Source organism: Urocitellus parryii, unplaced genomic scaffold (assembly GCF_045843805.1).
Source record: "Urocitellus parryii isolate mUroPar1 unplaced genomic scaffold, mUroPar1.hap1 Scaffold_1354, whole genome shotgun sequence".
Classification (NCBI taxonomy): domain Eukaryota; kingdom Metazoa; phylum Chordata; class Mammalia; order Rodentia; family Sciuridae; genus Urocitellus; species Urocitellus parryii.
In genome coordinates this window covers 33289-56655 of record NW_027551976.1, presented here as the reverse complement: position 1 = coordinate 56655, position 23367 = coordinate 33289, and the positions used below count along the sequence as shown (strand labels likewise).

General features: G+C 43.7%; 1 pseudogene; it reads right to left on the bottom strand.

Moving 5' to 3' along the window:
• Positions 1 to 12505: 12505 nt before the first annotated feature.
• Positions 12506 to 13912, bottom strand: LOC144251633 (ubiquitin-protein ligase E3C pseudogene; annotated as a pseudogene).
• Positions 13913 to 23367: the final 9455 nt, after the last annotated feature.

Genomic DNA, 23367 nt, shown 5'->3' with positions numbered 1-23367 from the left:
AACCCTAACCATAACCCTAACCCTAACACTAATCCTAACTCTAATCCTAAGCAGAACCGAAGACTAACCCTAACCCTAACCCAAACCCTAAACCTAACCCTAATCCGAACCCGAACCCGAGCCCGTACCCTAAACCTAACCCTAACCCTAAACCTCAACCTAACCCTAAACCTAACCCCTAACTCTAACCCGAACCGGAACCCGACCCCGAATCCAAAACTTAAACGTAAACATAACCCGAACCCTAACCCTAACGCTAACCCTAATGCGAACCCTAACCCTAACCCTAACCCGAATAGAAACGGGACCCCGAACCCAAACCTTAACCCTAAACCTAACCCTAACCCTAACCCTAACACTTAACCCTAACTTCAAATCCTAACCGAAACCCTAACCCTAACCATAAACCTAAGCCTAACCCGAAACCTAACCCTAACTCTAACCTAAACCTAACCCTAAACCGAACCTGAAACCTAACCCTAACCCTAAACCTAACCCGAACACTAACCCTAAACCGAACCTGAAACCTAACCCTTACCCTTACGCTAACCCTAACCAAAACCCTTACCCCTTAATCTAACCCTAACCCTAACCCTAAACCTAACCCAAACCCGAAAACTAACCCTAACCCTAAACATAACCCTAAACCGAACCCGAACCCTAACCCTAACCCTATCCCTAACCCTAACCCTAACTCTAACCCGAACACTAACCCGAACCCTAAACCTAACCCGAACCCTAAACCGAACCCTAACCCAAACCCTGACCCTAACCCTAAACCTAACAACAAACCCTAACCCTAACCCTAACAACAAACCCTAACCCTAACCCTAACCCTAATGCGAAACTAACCCTAACAGTAACACTAACCCAAACCTGAACCCGAACCCTAACCCTAACCCTAACAACAAACCCTAACCCTACCCCGAAACCGAACCCAAGGCCTAACCAGAACCCTAACCCTAAACCGAAACCGAACCTGAACCCTAACCTTAACCGAAACACTAACCCTAACCCGAACCCGACCCTGAACACTAACCCTATTCCTAACTCTAAGGCAAACCCTAACCCTAACCCTACCCCTAACCCTAACCTGAACCCGAACCCTAAACCTAACCCGAACCATAACCCGAACCCGAACCCTAACACTAACCCTAACCCAAACCGAACCCTAACACTACTCTAACCGAACCCTAATCCAAACCTTAACCCTAAACCTAACCTAACCCTAACCCTTATCCGAAACCTAACCCTAACTCTAACCATAATCCTAACCTTAACCCTAACCCTAACCATAACCTGACTCCGATCCCTAAACCTAACACTAACCCGAACCTGAACCCGAACCCTAACCCAAACCCTAACCTGAACCCGAAACCTACACCTAACCCTAACCCGAACCCTGACCCTAACCGAAATCCTAAACCTAACCCGAACCCGAACCTGAACACTAACCCTAACCCTAACCCGAAACCTAAACCTAACCCTAAACCTAACCCTAACCCTAACCCAAACCCTAACCCAAATCCTAACCCAAACCCGAATCCTAACCTTAACCATAACCCTAACCCGAACTCGAAACCTAACCCTAACCCTAACCCGAACCTTAACCCGAACCCTAAACCTAAGCCTAACACTAACCCTAACCCTAACCCTAACCCGAACCCGAAACCTAACCTGAACCCGAACCCGAACCCTAACCCTAACCCGAACCAAAAGCCGAACTCTAACCCTAACCCTACCCATAACCCTAACCCTAACCTTAACCCTAACACTAAATCTAAACATAACCTTTACCCGAACCCTAACCCAAACCCGAACCCTAACACTAACCGTAACCCGAACCCTAACCCTATACCTAACTCTAACCCTTACCCGAAACCTAACCCTACCTCTAACCCAAAACTAACCCTAAGCCTAACCCTAACCCTACTCCGATCCCTAACCCTAAAACTAACCCGAACAGGAACCCGAACCCTAACCCTAACTCTAACCCGAAACCGAACCCTAACGCTAACCCTAACTGGAACCCGATCCTGGATCCTAACCCTAACCCTAACCCGAAAACTAACCCGAACCCGAACCCGAACCCGAACCCGAAACCTAACTCTAACCCTAACCCTAACCCTATTCCTAACCTGAAACCGAACCCTAGCCCTAACCCTAACCTTAACCCACCCCGAACCCAAATCTGAAATCTAGCCATAACCCTAAACCTAACCCTAAACCTAACCCAAACCCTAACCCTAACACTAACCCTAACCCTAAACCTAACCCTAACCCTAACCCGAAACATAACCCTAACCCTAAACCTAAACCTAACCCTAAACCTAACACTAAACCTAATGCGAACCCTAACGATAACCCGAACCCTAACCCTAACACTAACCCTAACCATAACCCTAACCCTAAATTGAACACTAACCATAACCCTAACCCTAACCCTAACACTAACCCTAACCCTAACCCTACGCCCTAAACCTGACACCTAACCATTACTCTAACCCTAACCCTAACCCTACCCTAACCCTAACACTTACCCTAACCCGAACCCGAACCCGAACTTTAAACCTAACCCTAACCCTAAAACTCACCCTAACCCTAAACCTCACCCTAACCCTAACCGTAACCATAACACGAATTGGAACCTGACACGGAACCCAAACCTTAACCCTAAACCTAACTCTAACCCTAACGCTAACACTTAACCCTAACCCCTAACCCTAACCATAACCCTAATCCCAAACCGAAACCTAACTCTAACCGTAACCCTAACCCTAACCCTACCCTAACCATAACCCTAACCCTAACCCGAACACGAACCCGAACCCTAACACTAACCCTAAACCTAACCCGACACCTAACCCAAAACCAAACCTGAAACCTAAACCTAACCCTTACCCTAAACCTAACCCTAACCTTAACCCGTAAACCTAACCCTAACCCTAACCGTAACAGTAAACCTAACCCAAACCCGAACCCTAACCCTAACCCTAAAGCTAACCCTAACCCGAACCCGAAACCTAACCCTAACCCTATCCCTAACCCTAACCCAAATCCAAAACCTAACATGAACACGAACACTAACCCTAATTCTAACCCGAACTCTAACCCTAACCATAACCCTAACCCTTACCCTAAACCGAATCTGAACATAAACCTGAACCCTAAACCGATCCCGAACCCAAACCCTAACCCTAACCCAAACACTAACCCTAACCCTAAACCGAAACCTAACCTCAACCCGAACTCCAACCGTCACCCTAAACCGAACCCTAAGCCTAACCCTAACTCTAACCCTAACCCGAACCCTAACCCTAACCTTAACCCGAACCCTAACCGTAACCGTAACACTAACCCTAACCCGAAACAGAAACCGAAACCGAAACCTAAACCTAACCCTAACCCTAACCCGAACACGAAACCGAACCCGAACTCTAACCCAAACCGAACCCGAACCCGAACACTAACCCTAACCCTAACCCGAACCCGAACCCGACCCTGAACACTAACCCTAACCCTAAATCTAAGCCTAACCCTAACCCTATCTCGATCCGTAACCCTAACCCGAACCCGACCCTGAACACTAACCTGAACCCTAACCCTAAGCCTAACCCTAACCCTAACCCTAACACTTACCCTAACCCTAACCCTAACACTAACCCGAACTCGAACCCTATCCCTAACCTTAACCCTAAACCGAACACTAACACGAAACCGAACCCTAACCCTAATCCTAACCCGAACCCTAACCATAACAATAACCCTAACCCTAACCCTAAACCGAACCCGAACCCGAACACTAAACCGAACCTGAACCCGAACCTCAACCCTAACCCAAACACTTAACCAAACCATAACCCTAACCCTAACCCAAAACCTAACCCGAACCCGAACCCTAACCCTCACCCTAAACCGAACCCTAACCCTAACACTAACCCTAACCTGATCGAAAAACCGAACTCTAACCCTAACCCTACCCATAACCCTAACCCTAAACCTAACCCTAACACTAACCCTAATCCGAACCTGACCCAGAACCAGAACCCCAACCCTAATCCAAAATCTAACCCTAACCCTAACACTAACACTAACCCTAATCCGAACCCTAACCCGAACCCGAACCCAAAATCTAACCCTAACCTAACCCTAACCCTAACACTAAATCTAAACCTAACCCAAACCCTAACCCGAACGCTGACCCAAACTCGAACCCTAACACTAACCCTAACCCATACCCTAACCCTAAACCTAACTCTAAACCTTACCCGAAAGCTAACCATAACTCTAACCCTAATCCTAACCATAACCCTAACCCTAACCCTAACCCTAATCCGACCCCGATCCCTAACCCTAACACTAACCTAAACCCGAAATTGAACCCTAACCCGAACCCTAACCCAAAACCGAACCCTAACCCTAACCCGTACCCGAACCATAACCCTAACCCTAACCTGAACCCGAACCTGAATCCTAACCCTAACCGTAACCCGAAACTTAACCCTAAACCTAAACCTAACCCTAAACCTCAAACAAACCTGAATCCTAACCCTAATCCTAATTCGAACCCGAACCCTAACCCTAATCCTAACACTAACCCTATACCAAACCCTGATATGAACCTGAACCCTAACCCTAACCCTAACCCAAACCCTAACCCTAACCCTATCCCTAACCCTAACCCGAACCCTAAGCCTAACCCTAACCCTAACACTAACCCAAACCCTAACCCTAACCCGAACCCGAACCCTAACCTAATCGAAATCCTAACTCTAACCCTAAACCTAAACCTATCCCTAACCCTGACCCTAACCCTAACCCTAACCTATCCTGAACCCTAACCCGAACATGAACCCTAACCCTAACCCTAAACCAAACCCTAACCCTAATCCTAACCCTAACCCTAACACTAAATCTAAACATAACCCTAACCCTAACCCGAAACCTAATCCTAACCCGAACCCTAACACTAACCCTAACCGACTTCGATCCCTAACCCTAACACTAACCCTAACCCGAACCCTAACCCTAAACCTAACCCTAACCATACCCGAACCTGACCCTGAATCCTAACCCGAAACCTAAAAATAACCCTAACCCTAACCCTAACCCTAACAATAAACCGAACCTTAACACGAACCCGAAAACTAACCCTACCCCTAACCCAAACCCTAAAACTAACCCTAACCCTAACCCGAACCCTAAACCTAACCATAACCCTAACCCTATCGCTAAACCGAACCCGAACCTGAAACCGAAACCTAAACTGAACGCTAAAAATAACACTAACCCTAACCATAACCCGATCCCTAACCCTGAACCCAACCCTAACACTAACCCTAAACCTAACCCTAACCCTAATGCGAACCCTAACACGAACCCGAACCCTAACCCTAACCCAAAACCGAACCCGAACCATAACCCTAACCCTAACCAGAACCCGAACCCGACACCGAACCCCAACCCCCTTCAATTAAAGTGATTTTCGTCAGTCTCTGCTTGGGGCTGCTTCAATAGGAAATAAACCATTGAGGTAGAACCTGGAACTACTTTATTGTGCCAAGTTTCAAAGAGCTCTCACAAACCGTGTTTGATTTAGAGTTCCAACTACATGTATCCATATAAGAGAAAACAAAGTGAAACCTAAAAATGAAAACGGTTACTGCAAAAGAACAGTTTAACCTAGAAGAACGAAATTTGGTGAGCCAAGTAGGATTGGTGTAGTCATCATTACCTGCAAGTATCATCAAGATTGGGTGAAAAAAATGTTTGCTGAGATTTCAGGAAAACCGTAGTTTTTTGGAAGCTTGGCAACACCTTTGAATTAAAGTGATTTTCGCCAGTCTCTGCTTAGGGCTACATTAATAGGAAACAAACCATACGGATAAAACTTGGAACTGCATTATTGTGCCAAGTTTCAAACGAAATTGGTGAGCCAAGTGGGATTGGTGTACTCATCAATTTCATTGAAAGGGGTTACCAAGCTTTCAAAACACTACGAGTTTCCGTTCGTTTGCAGTAACCGTTTTCATTTTGAGGTTTCACTCTGTTTTCTCCTATATGGATACATGCAGTTGGAACTCTAAATCAAATGTGGATTGTGCTACCTCTTTGAAACTTGGCACAACAATGTATTTCCAAGTTTTATCGGTATGGTTTGTTTCCTATTGATGTAGCCATAAAAAAGACTGGCGAAAATCACATTAATTGAAAGGGGTTGCCAAGCTTCCAAAAAACTACGGTTTTCCTGAAATCTCAGCAAACATTTTTTTTCACCCAATCTTGAAGATACTTGCAGGTAATGATGACTACACCAATCCCACTTGGCTCACCAAATTTCGTTCTTCTAGGTTAAACCATTCGTTTGCAGTAACCGTTTTCATTTTCAGGTGTCACTCTGTTTTCTCCTATATGGATACATGTATTTGGAACTCTAAATCAAACACGGTTTGTGCTAGCTCTTTAAAACTTCGCACAATAAAGTAGTTCCAAATTCTATCTCTATGGATGGTTTCCTATTGAAGTAGCCTCAATCATACAAGAACGAAAATTACTCTCATTGAAAGGGGTTGCCAAGCTTCCAAAAAACTACGAGTTTCCTGTATCTCAGCAAATATTTTTTTCACCCAATCTTATGATACTTGCAGGTAAGGATGACTACACCAATCCCACTTGGCTCACCAAATTTCGTTCTTCTAGATTAAACCCTTCGTTTGCAGTATCCGTTTTCATTTTGAGGTTTCACTCTGTTTTCTCCTATGAGGATACAGGCAGTTGGAACTCTAAATCAAATGCGGTTTGTGCTACCTCTTTGAAACTTGGCACAATAGTGTAGTTCCAAGTTTTATGGGTATGGTTTGTTTCCTATTGATGTAGCCCTAAGTAGAGAATGTGAAAATCACTTTAATTGAAAGGGGTTGCCAAGCTTCCAAAAAACTACGGTTTTCCTGAAATCTCAGCAAACATTTTTTTCACCCAATCTTGAAGATACTTGCAGATAATTATGACTAGACCAATCCCACTTGGCTCACCAAATTTCGTTCTTCTAGGTTAAACCGTTCGTTTGCAGTATCCGTTTTCATTTTGAGGTTTCACTCTGTTTTCTCCTATATGGATACATGCATTTGGAACTCCAAATCAAATGCGGTTAGTCCTAGCTCCTTGAAACATGGCACTATAAAGTATTTCCAAGTTTTATCGGTATGGATGGTTTCCTATTGAAGTAGCCTCAATCATACTAGGACGAAAATTACTCTCATTGAAACGGATTGCCAAGCTTCCAAAAAACTACGAGTTTCCTGAAATCTCAGCAAACATTTTTTCACCCAATCTTGATGATAGTTTCAGGTAATGAGCAGTACAGCAATCCCACTTGGCTCACCAAATTTCGTTCTTCTAGGTTAAACCGTTGGTTTGCAGTACCAGTTTTCATTTTAAAGTTTCACTCTGTTTTCTCCTATATGGATAAATGTAGATTGAAATTTAAATCAAACAGGGTTTGTGTTAGCTCTTTGAAACTTGGCACAATAATGTAGTTCCAAGTTCTATTTCTTTGTTTCCTTTTGAAGCAGCCCAAAGCAGAGACTGACGAAAATTACTTTCATTGAAAGGGGTTGCCAAGCTTCCAAAAAACTACGAGTTTCCTGAAATCTCGGCAAACATTTGTTCACCCAATCTTGATGATACTTGCAGGTAATGATGACTACACCAATCCCACTTGGCTCACCAAATTTCGTTCTTCTAGGTTAAACCGTTCGTTTGCAGTAACCGTTTACATTTTGAGGTTTCACTCTCTTTTCTCCTATATGGATACATGCAGTTGGAACTCTAAATCAAATGCGGTTTGCACTAGCTCTTTGAAACTTGGCACAATAGTGTAGTTCCAAGTTTTATCGGTATGGTTTGTTTCCTATTGATGTAGCCCTAAGCAGAGAATGGCGAAAATCACTTTAATTGAAAGGGGTTGCCAAGCTTCCAAAAAACTACGGTTTTCCTGAAATCTCAGCAATCATTTTTTTCACCCTATCTTGAAGATACTTGCAGATAATTATGACTAGACCAATCCCACTTGGCTCACCAAATTTCGTTCTTCTAGGTTAAACCTTTCGTTAGCAGTTACCGTTTTCATTTTGAGGTTTCACTCTGTTTTCTCCTCTATGGATACATGCATTTGGAACTCCAAATCAAATGCGGTTTGTCCTAGCTCCTTGAATCTTGGCACTATAAAGTAGTTCCAAGTTTTATCGGTATGGTTTGTTTCCTGTTGATGTAGCACTATGCAAAGACTGGCGAAAATCACTTTCATTGAAAGGGGTTACCAAGCTTCCAAAAAACTATGAGTTTCCTGAAATCTCAGCAAACATTTTTTCACCCAATCTTGATGATAGTTGCAGGTAATGAGCAGTACAGCAATCCCACTTGGCTCACCAAATTTCGTTCTTCTAGGTTAAACAGTTTGTTTGCAGTACCAGTTTTCATTTTAAAGTTTCACTCTGTTTTCTCCTATATGGATAAATGTAGATTGAAATATAAATCAAACAGGGTTTGTGCTAGCTCTTTGAAACTTGGCACAATAATGTAGTTCCAAGTTCTATTTCTTTGGTTTGTTTCCTTTTGAAGCAGCCCAAAGCATAGACTGACGAAAATGACTTTCATTGAAAGGGGTTGCCAAGCTTCCAAAAAACTACGGTTTTCCTGAAATCTCAGCAAACATTTTTTTCACCCAATCTTGAACATACTTGCAGATAATTATGACTAGACCAATCCCACTTGGCTCACCAAATTTCGTTCTTCTAGGTTAAACCGTTCGTTCGCAGTAACCGTTTTCATTTTGAGGTTTCACTCTGTTTTCTCCTATATGGATACATGCAGTTGGAACTCTAAAGCAAATGCGGTTTGTGCTAGCTCTTTGAAACTTGGCACAATAATATAGTTCCAAGTTTTATCGCTATGGTTTGTTTCTTTTTTTTTTTCCAACGGCAAAGAAATAAATTTATTTCTTTCTCCAGTACATCTTTAAAATCATTATAAATGTTTTTTATAAATCACATTATCAATATATAATATTTAATTCTGCATATACAATGAAAGAAATCTATTTTTGTCCATTCAAGTTATTAATAATCATTTTATCTTACATTATTAAAAGCATGAAACATGAACTTGTACAACTATGTAAAACAAATTAAAAAAACCCAAAACCAAAAAACCATGAACTTGTAAACCAAGAGTAAAAGACCATTTGCTGTTGGTAGACATCCACTGTGCTGGACACACATAGCCCTTTGCAGGGCACACAGCTCCAAAATGTGATTAGCAGCACCAGGTGCTCCTACGCTGGCTCATTCTACTAGTTTTTGTTGGGGGGGGGGAATCAAACATATAGAATTGATCTGGGATGTCTTGATTTGATGTATTTATATAAGAACTATAGGCAAATTATGGTGCCAACTGTCCTGGCCCCTCAAACAATACCTTTAATACTCTGTTTCAAAGCTTTTTGACCTGTTGCTAGAGCAAACAGTCAGGCCTAAAAGAACATGCCAGGCCATCTCTTCCGGGACAGACCAGGACGAGGGGCAGAGGTATGGTGCAGACACCCGTGTGTGTAAAAGGAGAGGGTAGGAGAAGTGGGACGGGTGATCGAAAACCAAGAGATCAAGCAAGGCTGGGAAAAGCAGCCTGAGCCACAGGTCAAGTCAGAGGTGACTCCAAATATCTGGTATGAAAGGCTCTGCTAAAAATGCACAGTCCAAGGAATAGGAAGTGTTTCTGAAAGCAAAGGGAGTCACTGTGAGGTTTAAGCAAGGTGGCTTTACTTCCAACAATCTAGTGTTGCAACACCTGTGGAGACAGAAGGCAGGCAGGACACTGCTGGAAGAAAGTCTAAGTCCACTCCCCAGGACAGCATGGCCCAGGGACTTCCTGAGAGGCTGGGCCTGCTCCAGGCATGCTGCAGGGTCCCTGCATGTGCTTAACTCATGTGCAAGGCACTGTTGCTCCAGGACTGGGCACAGAGGGCACCATGAATGACGGGGACATTCGCCAGCACAGGACGGATGGAGGGCCTCAGGGAAGTGTGTGGATGTATGGGAACAGGTCCCTCCCTCTACCTCTCCATGAAGCTGGAGCACCAAGGTGTCAGCAGGCTAAAGAGAACCCGGAGAGTCGACCTAACCCAGGTGAAGCTGTTATGTGAAAGACATCACCTGGAAAATCAACTGAAAGAAAAAGGCTGAAAAAGTAAAGGAAAAAGAAGGAAAGCTTTCAAAACACTGAGAAAGAGAGAGAACCCACGAAGGAGACCCCAAAGAAACCCAGGAGTGAAAGAGAAGGCAGGAGAGGAGCATCTGCGGAGGAAGTGGGTGGAAGGGCCGAGAGAGGAAGGATGAAGAATGTCGAATGTGGGGCTGGGGCTGGGGCTGGGGCTGAGTGGTGGGGCACTTCCCGGCATATATGAGGCATTAGGTTTGATTCTCAGTACCACATAAAAATAAATAAAAATAAAGGTCTGCCAGCAACTAAAAAATATATATATATTTAAAAAAAAAAGAATGTAGAACGCCACACCCAGCCCGCCCATGAGGCCACTGAGGCCCTGCTCAGCTCAGAGTGGCGCACCTCCCACTGGCCCACAGAACGACACAGGAGGCATTCGGGCTACAGCCCCCCAGTGGGCACTTTCAGACAGGCTGCCTCAGGTCCCTGCCTGAAAACCCTGCTGCCACTAGACCTGGGGGACTTGGACAGTGTCCTCCTGGACCCATCCCACAAAGGAACCATCTAGGATCTATTCACATTTTTAAGCAGTAATATATTTTTTGCAGCGTGGGGATTGAACCCAGGGCCTTCTGCATGCTTGCCAAGCACTGCCCTCCCAGTACAAGGAAAAAATAACTTTAAATCCAGATTTTCCTCAGACTCACAAGTCCAATAACAAGACATGCAATGTCCTCTCAAATAAAGAAGCTAGGACTGGGGATGTGGCTCAACACAGGCTCCAGGTTCCATTCCAAGCACCTCAAAAAACAAATGATAACAGCAGCTAGCAACTTACTCTACTTCACCCACATTCAAGCAGCACAGAGACAGTAGGGCTGTGAAGACCTCCACACACATGCTCATTAGTGCCCACTCTGTGCGTTTCTCTAAACAAATACCATCAGATACTCTTATCCTTTCCCTCTTTTTTACACAAAAAGGAGGTAATTATGAGTACTGATCTCTTAATCTTCCTTTTTCATGCACACATCTGTCTTGGAAATCTTTGCATACCAGTCTAAATGGGACTCTACAATCTTTTACACTAACAATCAATGTAAAACAGAAATTAAAACTGCAAACCCCAGCTTTAGAAAGATGATGAACTGATATTAGCCAGACAGGAGTTGAGGATGAGTTACCAGCTTGGGATATGTCAATCATCTTTTAAATACTTAAAAAAAAAAATCAAATCTGAAAGGAGTTAAAATCTACAAAAGTTAAAGCAAGGCTATGTGTTATTTCATGAGCTCTGGAAACACTCTCAATACTGGTTTCCTGGAAGAGATAGGTGCTGTGCCCATGAGGTCCAGTCGGTACACAAGGGGCTCCACCCACTCAGCACCCTAAGCAGTTCACTGGGGCACTCAGTCCAGGGCAGTGCAGAGTCAACTACTGGCCACCACCCAAAGCAGCAGGCTCTGTGGCACATGAGAGCAAGGAGGCCCTGGCTTAGGGTCACCCCCAGCTCTGCAGCAACTGCCTGTACAGAGCCTAAGGATGACCTAGTCACAGTTCACAGTGCCCTGCCTCTCCCACTGCAGTGGGCAGCAGAGAGCCAGGGAACGTTCACCAGGCCACTCTGACAGCTGGTGAACTTTTCTCTTGGCCCTTGCCAGAGAATGCTTTCCTGGCCGACAGGACCCGCTCTGTGTGTGTGACGGGGTGATATTTTGCAGAGAATTCCATGGGAGACAGGAATCTGCACAGGTCCCACTGATAGGTGGTACTTTCTGCAGCCTGCCTGTGCGACATCAGCACAACGGCTGCTTCTGCTCTGCACTACACCCAGCTGTTTCTCAGATACCCAACCAGCCACTGTCACTCCAAGTGGAAGACACAGCCCAACCAGCCACTGTCACTCCAAATGGGAAGAAACAGCTTAGGACCACCGCTGAGACCATCTAAGCTCAAATGAACCACCTTTACAAAAAAGTTGGGCATCTGTTTTAGTCCCAACCAAAAGTTTATCTCAGAGCTTTGTAAAACAAACATTTACCTATAGAGTAAACTACCAAGGGCAACCTGATAAACCAGCTGTTATGAAAACAGCCCAAGAAGAAATGTTCACATACTGGCTCTGTCACAAAGGTCTGCGTCCAACTTTCAAGACAGGTAGCCTGGTCTACACTCTCATTTGCAGGTGTTACAGAATCAGACGTGACCTGACTTGCTGAGGCAGCATGTATGGGGCCAGGAAAGATGCCAACAGTATTAGTTGGTTTAAAAAAAAAAATTCCATCTTCTACATAGCTGAACTGATGGGGACCTGCGCCCTGGCCAGGGCATGATTGGCTCTGCACACGGACCCCAGAGAGACCTGCCTGACTTTGGGCACCATCATGCGGTGCTGCACCATCAGCGTGTGGCAGATGGAGGCCATCCGGGTGAAGACCTCCTAGCTGGCCGAGTCCCTCCACACCAGGTTCAGCAGGGCACTGGTCTGCTGCTTCGTGTCCAGCTTCTTCAGACATTCCTCGGTGATGTATGGGGCAGAGACTCTGCCGTCCTCAGGGCTGGCGGGCTTGTCGGCCTCCTCGCTCTCGTCCTCAGAGTCGCTGGTGGAGTCGTGGGAGCTGGCGCCGGCAGGGGAGGCAGGCAACTGGGAGAGGAAAGTCTGGAGCATGTGCAGATACACCAGCAGGCCCTCCTCAGAGAGCACCCCCAAGTAATTTTCGCCAACAGTTAAAACAAAATAGAAAAGCCACGGTGCTCCATGGCTCCTTTTTGAACATCTACTCTCTAGTAACAACAGTGCATTCAGAAAGGGCTCGTAAGGGAAAGCGGTCTGTACATCTGCTAAGGCCGGGATGACGAAGAGGAAAATCTGATCTGTAAAAGGTGCTGCCAGAAACTCCTCTGTGAAGGCTGAAAAAACTTGCTGCCTTGCACCTTCTGGGCAGGAGCTGTAGGTAAAGTGCAACGGTTTTAGGACATTCTCCAGCAAAATTTTTGCTATAGGAACTCGAGATAAATCAGAATATTCAATACTTGATGGAAGCTTGCTGTTGATCAACAAACAGAGAGACCTATAATACCCATTGTGGATCATGTAGTGCAAGATCTGTTCAATTACGGACACCACATAGCTAGCATCATGTAAAACAGGCAAGTAAGTATTCTCAGAGGAAAAGACCTCAAGCATTCGCATTGGAAGTGCAACATTCAAACTGTCATCATTACAGCTCTGCAGCAACCTGCAACAGAGGCTCATGAGCCTCTTTATCTGAAATAAGCATGTCGGTCTCTCAGATCTGTCCAGTTGCTTGACAAACAGGGAGCTGTGTTTAATTAAGTTCTGATACAGCCATATCAATCGTTTTGCATCTTCGCTTTGTTTGTAAAAAAACAGAAGCGGCCTTACCAGGAGGGTAAGATTGGGGGAACTAATGATGGAGAAAGTGCCACCAGACTGTGCCGAGTGTGCGCAGCCATCAAACGCACTTCTCTGGAGGGAATATTGCTGTTTTCTGTCTCTGTAGCCTCGAATAAATGACTGAAAAATTATTGCATTTTTTAATCTTCGCCTTTCTTCCTCTCTTTTCCTTCTTTCTTCCTGAGTGCGATGAAAAAGAGAAGCCTTTTCTTCCTTCCTGCTCTCGCCGCCAAGCAACACCTTGGGCCTCCTTTGGGCCCCTTCCAAGCTGAACATCTTCCTCGCCTATCCCATCTGCGCAGCCCGGGGGGCGCAGGCGGCCTCCGGCCAGTCCAGAACTCCGGGCGGGGTCTGCATTCCACACCCAGGCGGGCAGCGCGGGTGGCAAAGGGGCGGGCGGCCCCCAGGCTCCTGCCTGGTCCACGCCCACCGCCAGGCCTAGCGAGGGGCACCACCGCGCCACTGACCCCGCGCCTGCACCGCCACTGCCACAGGGACAGAAGATGGCAGCCTCCGCGCTGCCGTGCGCGGCCCCCCTCGGTTTGTTTCTTATTGATGTAGCCCTAAACAGAGACTGGCAAAAGTCACTTTAATTCAAATAGGTTGCCAATCTCCAAAAAACTACGGTTTTCCTGAAATCTCAGCGAACATTTTTTCACCCAATCTTGATGATACATGCAGGTAATGATCAGTACACCAATCCCACTTGGCTCACCAAATTTCGTTTTTCTAGGTTAAACCCTTCTTTTGCAGTAACCCTTTTCATTTTGAGGTTTCACTGTATTTTCTCCTATATGGATACAGACAGTTGGAACTCTAAATCAAATGCGGTTTGTGCTAGCTCTTTGAAACTTGGCACAATAGTGTAGTTGCAAGTTTTATCGGTATGGTTTGTTTCCTATTGATGTAGCCCTAAGCAGAGACTGGCGAAAATCACTTTAATTGAAAGGGGTTGCCAAGCTTACAAAAAACTACGAGTTTCCTGAAATCTCAGCAAACATTTTTTTCACCCAATCTTGAAGATACTTGCAGATAATTATGACTAGACCAATCCCACTTGGCTCACCAAATTTCGTTCTTCTAGGTTAAACCGTTCGTTTGCAGTAACTGTTTTCATTTTGAGGTTTCACTCTGTTTTCTCCTATATGGATACATGCATTTGGAACTCCAAATCAAATGCGGTTTGTCCTAGCTCCTTGAAACTTGGCACTATAAAGTAGTTCCAAGTTATAACTGTATGGTTTGTTTCCTATTGATGTAGCCCTAAGCAGAGACTGGCGAAAATCACTTTCATTGAAAGGGGTTGCCAAGCTTCCAAAAAACTACGGTTTTCCTGAAATCTCAGCAAACATTTTTTTCACCCAATCTTGAAGATACTTGCACATAATGATGACTAGACCAATCCCACTTGGCTCACCAAATTTCGTTCTTCTAGGTTAAACCGTTCGTTTGCAGTAACCGTTTTCATTTTGAGGTTTCACTCTGTTTTCTCCTCTATGGATACATGCATTTGGAACTCCAAATCAAATGTGGTTTGTCCTAGCTCCTTGAAACTTGGCACTATAAAGTAGTTCCAAGTTTCATCGGTATGGTTTGTTTCCTATTGATGTAGCACTAAGCAGGGACTGGCGAAAATCACTTTCATTGAAAGGGGTTACCAAGCCTCCAAAAAACTACGAGTTTCCAGAAATCTCAGCAAACATTTTTTCACCCAATCTTGATGATAGTTGCAGGTAATGAGCAGTACAGCAATCCCACTTGGATCACCAAATTTCGTTCTTCTAGGTTAAACCGTTCGTTTGCAGTACCAGTTTTCATTTTAAAGTTTCACTCTGTTTTCTCCTATATGGATAAATGTAGATGGAAATTTAATTCAAACAGGTTTGTGTTAGCTCTTTGAAACTTGGCACAATAATGTAGTTCCAAGTTCTATTTCTTTGTTTCCTTTTGAAGCAGCCCAAAGCAGAGACTGACGAAAATTGCTTTCATTGAAAGGGGTTGCCAAGCTTCCAAAAAACTACGGATTTCCTGAAATCTCAGCAAACATTTTTTTCACCCAATCTTGAACATACTTGCAGATAATTATGACTAGACCAATCCCACTTGGCTCACCAAATTTCGTTCTTCTAGGTTAAACCGTTCGTTCGCAGTAACCGTTTTCATTTTGAGGTTTCACTCTGTTTTCTCCTATATGGATACATGCAGTTGGAACTCTAAAGCAAATGCAGTTTGTGCTAGCTCTTTGAAACTTGGCACAATAATATAGTTCCAAGTTTTATCGGAATGGTTTGTTTCTTATTGATGTAGCCCTAAGCAGAGACTGGCAAAAGTCACTTTAATTCAAAGGGGTTGCCAATCTCCAAAAAACTACGGTTTTCCTGAAATCTCAGCAAATTTTTCACCCAATCTTGATGATACGTGCAGGTAATGATCAGTACACCAATCCCACTTGGCTCACCAAATTTCGTTCTTCTAGGTTAAACCGTACTTTTGCAGTAACCCTTTTCATTTTGAGGTTTCATTGTATTTTCTCCTATATGGATACAGACAGTTGGAACTCTAAATCAAATGCGGTTTGTGCTACCTCTTTGAAACTTGGCACAATAGTGTAGTTGCAAGTTTTATCGGTATGGTTTGTTTCCTATTGATGTAGCCCTAAGCAGAGACTGGCGAAAATCACTTTAATTGAAAGGGGTTGCCAAGCTTCCAAAAAACTACGGTTTTCCTGAAATCTCAGCAAACATTTTTTTCACCCAATCTTGAAGATACTTGCAGATAATGATGACTACACCAATCCCACTTGGCTCACCAAATTTCGTTCTTCTAGGTTAAACCCTTCGTTTGCAGTAACCGTTTTCATTTTGAGGTTTCACTCTGTTTTCTCCTATATGGATACATGCAGTTGGAACTCTAAATCAAACGCGGTTTGTGCTAGCTCTTTGATACTTTCACAATAGTGTAGTTCCAAGTTTTATCGGTATGGTCTGTTTCCTATTGATGTAGCCCTAAGCAGAGACTGGCGAAAATCACTTTCATTGAAAGAGGTTGCCAAGCTTCCAAAAAACTACGGTTTTCCTGAAATCTCAGCAAACATTTTTTTCACCCAATCTTGAAGATACTTGCAGATAATTATGACTAGACCAATCCCACGTGGCTCACCAAATTTCGTTCTTCTAGGTAAAACCGTTCGTTTGCAGTAACCGTTTTCATTTTGAGGTTTCACTCTGTTTTCTCCTCTATGGATACATGCATTTGGAACTCCAAATCAAATACGGTTTGTCCTAGCTCCTTGAAACTTGGCAGTATAAAGTAGATCCAAGTTTTAACTGTATGGTTTGTTTCCTATTGATGTAGCCCTAAGCAGAGACTGGCGAAAATCACTTTCATTGAAAGGGGTTGCCAAGCTTACAAAAAACTACGGTTTTCCTGAAATCTCAGCAAACATTTTTTCACCCAATCTTGATGATACTTGCACGTAATGATGACTACACCAATCCCACTTGGCTCACCAAATTTCGTTCTTCTAGGTTAAACCGTTCGTTTGCAGTAACCGTTTTCATTTTGAGGTTTCACTCTGTTTTCTCCTATATGGATAGATGCATTTAGAACTCCAAATCAAATGCGGTTTGTCCTAGCTCCTTGAAAGTTGGCACTATAAAGTAGTTCCGAGTTTTATCGGTATGGTTTGTTTCCTATTGATGTAGCACTAAGCATAGACTGGCGAAAATCACTTTCATTGAAAGGGCTCCAAAAAACCTCCAAAAAACTACGAGTTTCCAGAAATCTCAGCAAACATTTTTTCACCGAATCTTGATGATAGTTGCAGGTAATGAGCAGTACAGCAATCCCACTTGGCTCACCAAATTTCGTTCTTCTAGGTTAAACCGTTCATTTGCAGTACCAGTTTTCATTTTAAAGTTTCACTCTGTTTTCTCCTATATGGATAAATGTAGATTGAAATATAAATCAAACAGGGTTTGTGTTAGCTCTTTGAAACTTGGCACAATAATGTAGTTCCAAGTTCTATTTCTTTGGTTTGTTTCCTTTTGAAGCAGCCCAAAGCAGAGACTGACGAAAATTACTTTCATTGAAAGGGGTTGCCAAGCTTCCAAAAAACTATGAGTTTCCTGAAATCTCAGCAAACATTTTTTTCACCCAATCTTGAACATACTTGCAGATAATTATGACTAGACCAATCCCACTTGGCTCACCAAATTTCGTTCTTCTAGGTTAAACCGTTCGTTCGCAGTAACCGTTTTCATTTTGAGGTTTCACTCTGTTTTCTCCTATATGGATACATGCAGTTGGAACTCTAAAGCAAATGCAGTTTGTGCTAGCTCTTTGAAACTTGGCACAATAATATAGTTCCAAGTTTTATCGGAATGGTTTGTTTCTTATTGATGTAGCCCTAAGCAGAGACTGGCAAAAGTCACTTTAATTCAAAGGGGTTGCCAATCTCCAAAAAACTACGGTTTTTCTGAAATCTCAGCAAATTTTTCACCCAATCTTGATGATACGTGCAGGTAATGATCAGTACACCAATCCCACTTGGCTCACCAAATTTCGTTCTTCTAGGTTAAACCGTACTTTTGCAGTAACCCTTTTCATTTTGAGGTTTCATTGTATTTTCTCCTATATGGATACAGACAGTTGGAACTCTAAATCAAATGCGGTTTGTGCTACCTCTTTGAAACTTGGCACAATAGTGTAGTTGCAAGTTTTATCGGTATGGTTTGTTTCCTATTGATGTAGCCCTAAGCAGAGACTGGCGAAAATCACTTTAATTGAAAGGGGTTGCCAAGCTTCCAAAAAACTACGGTTTTCCTGAAATCTCAGCAAACATTTTTTTCACCCAATCTTGAAGATACTTGCAGATAATGATGACTACACCAATCCCACTTGGCTCACCAAATTTCGTTCTTCTAGGTTAAACCCTTCGTTTGCAGTAACCGTTTTCATTTTGAGGTTTCACTCTGTTTTCTCCTATATGGATACATGCAGTTGGAACTCTAAATCAAACGCGGTTTGTGCTAGCTCTTTGATACTTTCACAATAGTGTAGTTCCAAGTTTTATCGGTATGGTCTGTTTCCTATTGATGTAGCCCTAAGCAGAGACTGGCGAAAATCACTTTCATTGAAAGAGGTTGCCAAGCTTCCAAAAAACTACGGTTTTCCTGAAATCTCAGCAAACATTTTTTTCACCCAATCTTGAAGATACTTGCAGATAATTATGACTAGACCAATCCCACGTGGCTCACCAAATTTCGTTCTTCTAGGTAAAACCGTTCGTTTGCAGTAACCGTTTTCATTTTGAGGTTTCACTCTGTTTTCTCCTCTATGGATACATGCATTTGGAACTCCAAATCAAATACGGTTTGTCCTAGCTCCTTGAAACTTGGCAGTATAAAGTAGATCCAAGTTTTAACTGTATGGTTTGTTTCCTATTGATGTAGCCCTAAGCAGAGACTGGCGAAAATCACTTTCATTGAAAGGGGTTGCCAAGCTTACAAAAAACTACGGTTTTCCTGAAATCTCAGCAAACATTTTTTCACCCAATCTTGATGATACTTGCACGTAATGATGACTACACCAATCCCACTTGGCTCACGAAATTTCGTTCTTCTAGGTTAAACCGTTCGTTTGCAGTAACCGTTTTCATTTTGAGGTTTCACTCTGTTTTCTCCTATATGGATAGATGCATTTAGAACTCCAAATCAAATGCGGTTTGTCCTAGCTCCTTGAAAGTTGGCACTATAAAGTAGTTCCGAGTTTTATCGGTATGGTTTGTTTCCTATTGATGTAGCACTAAGCATAGACTGGCGAAAATCACTTTCATTGAAAGGGCTCCAAAAAACCTCCAAAAAACTACGAGTTTCCAGAAATCTCAGCAAACATTTTTTCACCGAATCTTGATGATAGTTGCAGGTAATGAGCAGTACAGCAATCCCACTTGGCTCACCAAATTTCGTTCTTCTAGGTTAAACCGTTCATTTGCAGTACCAGTTTTCATTTTAAAGTTTCACTCTGTTTTCTCCTATATGGATAAATGTAGATTGAAATATAAATCAAACAGGGTTTGTGTTAGCTCTTTGAAACTTGGCACAATAATGTAGTTCCAAGTTCTATTTCTTTGGTTTGTTTCCTTTTGAAGCAGCCCAAAGCAGAGAATGACGAAAATTACTTTCATTGAAAGGGGTTGCCAAGCTTCCAAAAAACTATGAGTTTCCTGAAATCTCAGCAAACATTTTTTCACCCAATCTTGATGATACTTACGGGTAATGATGACTACACCAATCCCACTTGGCTCACCAAATTTCGTTCTTCTAGGTTAAACCGTTCGTTTGCAGTAACCGTTTTCATTTTGAGGTTTCACTCTGTTTTCTCCTATATGGATACATGCAGTTGGAACTCTAAATCAAATGCGGTTTGTGCTAGCTCTTTGCAACTTGGCACAATAATGTATTCCAAGTTTTATCGTTATGGTTTGTTTCCTATTGATGTAACCCTAAGCAGAGACTGGCGAAAATCACTTTCATTGAAAGGGGTTGCCAAGCTTCCAAAAAAGTATGGTTTTACTGAAATCTCAGCAAACATTTTTTTCAACCAATCTTGATGATACTTGCAGGTAATGATGACTACACCAATCCCACTTGGCTCACCAAATTTCGTTCTTCTAGGTTAAACCGTTCGTTTGCAGTAACCATTTTCATTTTTAGGTGTCACTCTCTTTTCTCCTATATGGATACATATAGTTGGAACTCCAAATCCAACACGGTTTGTGCTAGCTCTTTGAAACTTGGCAGTATAATGTAGTTCCAAGTTTTATCGCTATGGTTTGTTTCCTATTGATGTAGCCCTAAGCAGTGACTGGCGAAAATCTCTTTAATTGAAAGGGGTTGCCAAACTTCCAAAAAACTACGAGTTTCCAGAAATCTCAGCAAACATTTTTTCAACCAATCTTGATGATACTTACAGGTAATGATCAGTACACCAATCCCACTTGGCTCACCAAATTTCGTCCTTTTAGGTTCGTTTGCAGTAACCATTTTCATTTTTAGGTGTCACTCTGTTTTCTCCTATATGGATACATGTAGTTGGAACTCCAAATCAAACAGGGTTTGTGCTAGCTGTTTGAAACTTGGCACAATAAAGTCGTTCCAGGTTCTACCTCAATGGTTTGTTTCCTATTGAAGCAGCCCCAAGCAGAGACTGACGAAAATCACTTTCTTTGAAAGGGGTTGGGGTTCGGTGTCGGGTTCAGGTTCGCGTTAGGGTTAGGGTTAAGGTTAGGGTTAGGGTTCGCATTAGGGTTAGGGTTAGGTTTAGGGTTAGTGTTAGTGTTAGGGTTCGGGTTTGGGTTCGGTTTAGGGTTAGGGATCGGGTTACGGTTAGGGTTAGGGTTAGGGTTCAGTTTAGGGTTCGGTTTCAGGTTTGGGTTCGGTTTATCGTTAGGGTTAGGGTTATGGTTAGGATTAGTGTTCGGGTTAGGGTTGGGGTTAGGGTTCGTTTAAGGGTTAGGGTTAGGTTTCGGGTTCGAGTTAGGGTTCGGTTTAGGTTTAGGGTTAGGGTTAGGGTTCGGGTTAGGGGTAGGGTTACTTTTTGGGTTCGTGTTAGGGTTCGGTTTAGGGTTAGTGTTAGGGTTAGGGTTAGGGTTATTGTTAGGTTTCGGGTTAGGATTCAGGTTCGGGTTCGGGTAAGGGTTAGGGTTAGTGTTAGGGTTCGGTTTAGGGTAGGGTTAGGGTTCGGGTTCGGGTTAGGGTTAAGGTTAGGTTGAGGGTTAGGGTTCGGGTTAAGGTTAGCGTTAGGGTTCGGGTTAGGTTTAGATTTAGTGTTAGGGTTAGGGTTAGGGTTAGGGTTAGGGTTCAGTTTCGGGTTCGGGTTAGGGTTCAGGTTACGGTTAGGGTTAGGGTTAGGGTTAGTGTTAGGGTTAGGGTTAGAGTTAGGGTTCGGGTTACGGTTAGGGTTCGGGTTCGGGTTAGGGTTAGGGTTCGGGTTAGTGTTAGGGTTAGGGTTAGGGATAGGGTTAGGGTTAGGGTTTGGGTTCGGGTTCGGGTTAGGGTTAGGGTTAGTGTTTGGATTAGGATTAGGGTTAGATTTAGGGTTCGGGTTCAGGTTAGGTATGGTTAGATTTTGTGTTCGGGTTCGGGGTCGGTTCCGGTTAGGGTTAGGGCTAGGGTTTTGTTTCAGATTAGGGATAGGGTTAGGGTTAGGGTTAGGGTTCGGGTGAGGTTTAGGTTTAGGGTTAGGTTTCGGGTTAGGGTTAGGGTTAGGATTCAGGTTCGGGTTCGGGTTAGGCTTAGGGTTAGGGTTCGGTTTAGGGTTAGGTTTTGGGTTCGGGTTCGGGTTAGTGTTAGGGTTAGGGATCAGGGTCGGTTAAGGTTAGGGTTAGGATTAGGGTTAGAGTTTCGGGTAAGGCTTAGAGTTAGGTTTAGGGTTAGGGTCCGGGTTAGGGTTAGTGTTAGGGTTTGGGTTTGGGTTAGTGTTCGGTTTAGGGTTAGGGTTAGGTTTAGATATAGTGTTAGGGTTAGGGTTAGATTTTGGGTTAGGGTTCGGCTTCGGCTTCGGATTAGTGTTAGTGTTAGGGTTAGGGTTAGGGTTAGGGTTACGGGTAGGGTTAGGGTTAGAGTTCGGTTTTTGGTGTGGATTAGGGTTAGGGTTAGGGCTATGGTTGGTGTTTGGGTTAGGGTTAGGGTTTGGGTTCGGGTTCGGTTTAGGGTTAGATATCGGCATACGGTTAGGGTTAAGTTTAGGGTTAGGGTTCATTTTAGGGTTCGGGTTCATGTTTGGGTTCGGTTTAGTGTTAGGTTTAGGGTTATGGTTAGGGTTCGGGTTAGGTTTAGGGATCGGGTTAGGGTTAGGGTTAGGCTTAGAGTTACGGTTAGGGTTCGTGTTCAGGGTCGGGTTCGGATTCGGGTTTGGGTTCGGTTTAGGGTGAGGGTTTGTGTTAGGTTTAGGGTTAGGATTCAGGTTCGGTTTCGGATTAGGGTTAGGGTTAGGGTTATGGTTAGGGTTAGGTTTCTGTTTCGGGTTAGGGTAAGGGTTAGGGTTAAATTTAGTGTTACGGTTAGGGTTAGTCGTAGGGTTAGGGTTAGGATTAGGGTTAGGGTTAGTGTTAGGGTTAGGGTTAGGGTTAGGGTTAGGGTTTGTGTTAGATTTAGGGTTAGGGTTAGGGTTAGGCTTAGGGTTAGGTTTCAGGTTAGTGTTCAGGGTTGGGTTCGGGTTAGGGTTACGGATCGGATTAGGGTTAGGGTTAGGCTTAGAGTTAGGGTTAGGGTTCGTGTTCAGGGTCGGGTTCGGGTTCGGTTTTGGGTTCGCGTTAGGGTTAGGGTTAGGGTTAGGGTTAGGTTTCGGTTTCGGTTTCAGGTTAGGGTTAGGGTTAGTTTTAGGGTTACGGTTAGGTTTAGGAGTAGGGTTAGGGTTAGGGTTAGGGTTCGGGTTCAGGTTAGGGATAGAGTTAGGGTTAGGCTTAGGTTTCGGTTTTGGTGAGGGTTAGAGTTCGGGTTCGGGTTAGGTTTCAGGTTAGGGTTAGGCTTACAGTTAGGGTTAGGGTTAGGGTTTGGGTTAGTGTTAGTGCTAGGGTTAGGGTTAGGGTTAGTGTTAGGGTTATGGTTCGCATTAGGTTTCGGGTTAGGGTTAGGGATCGGGTTTCAGGTTAGGGTTAGGTTTAGTGTTTGGGTTAGGGTTAGGGTTCGGGTTCGGTTTAGGGATTCAGGTTCAGGTTCGATTCGGTT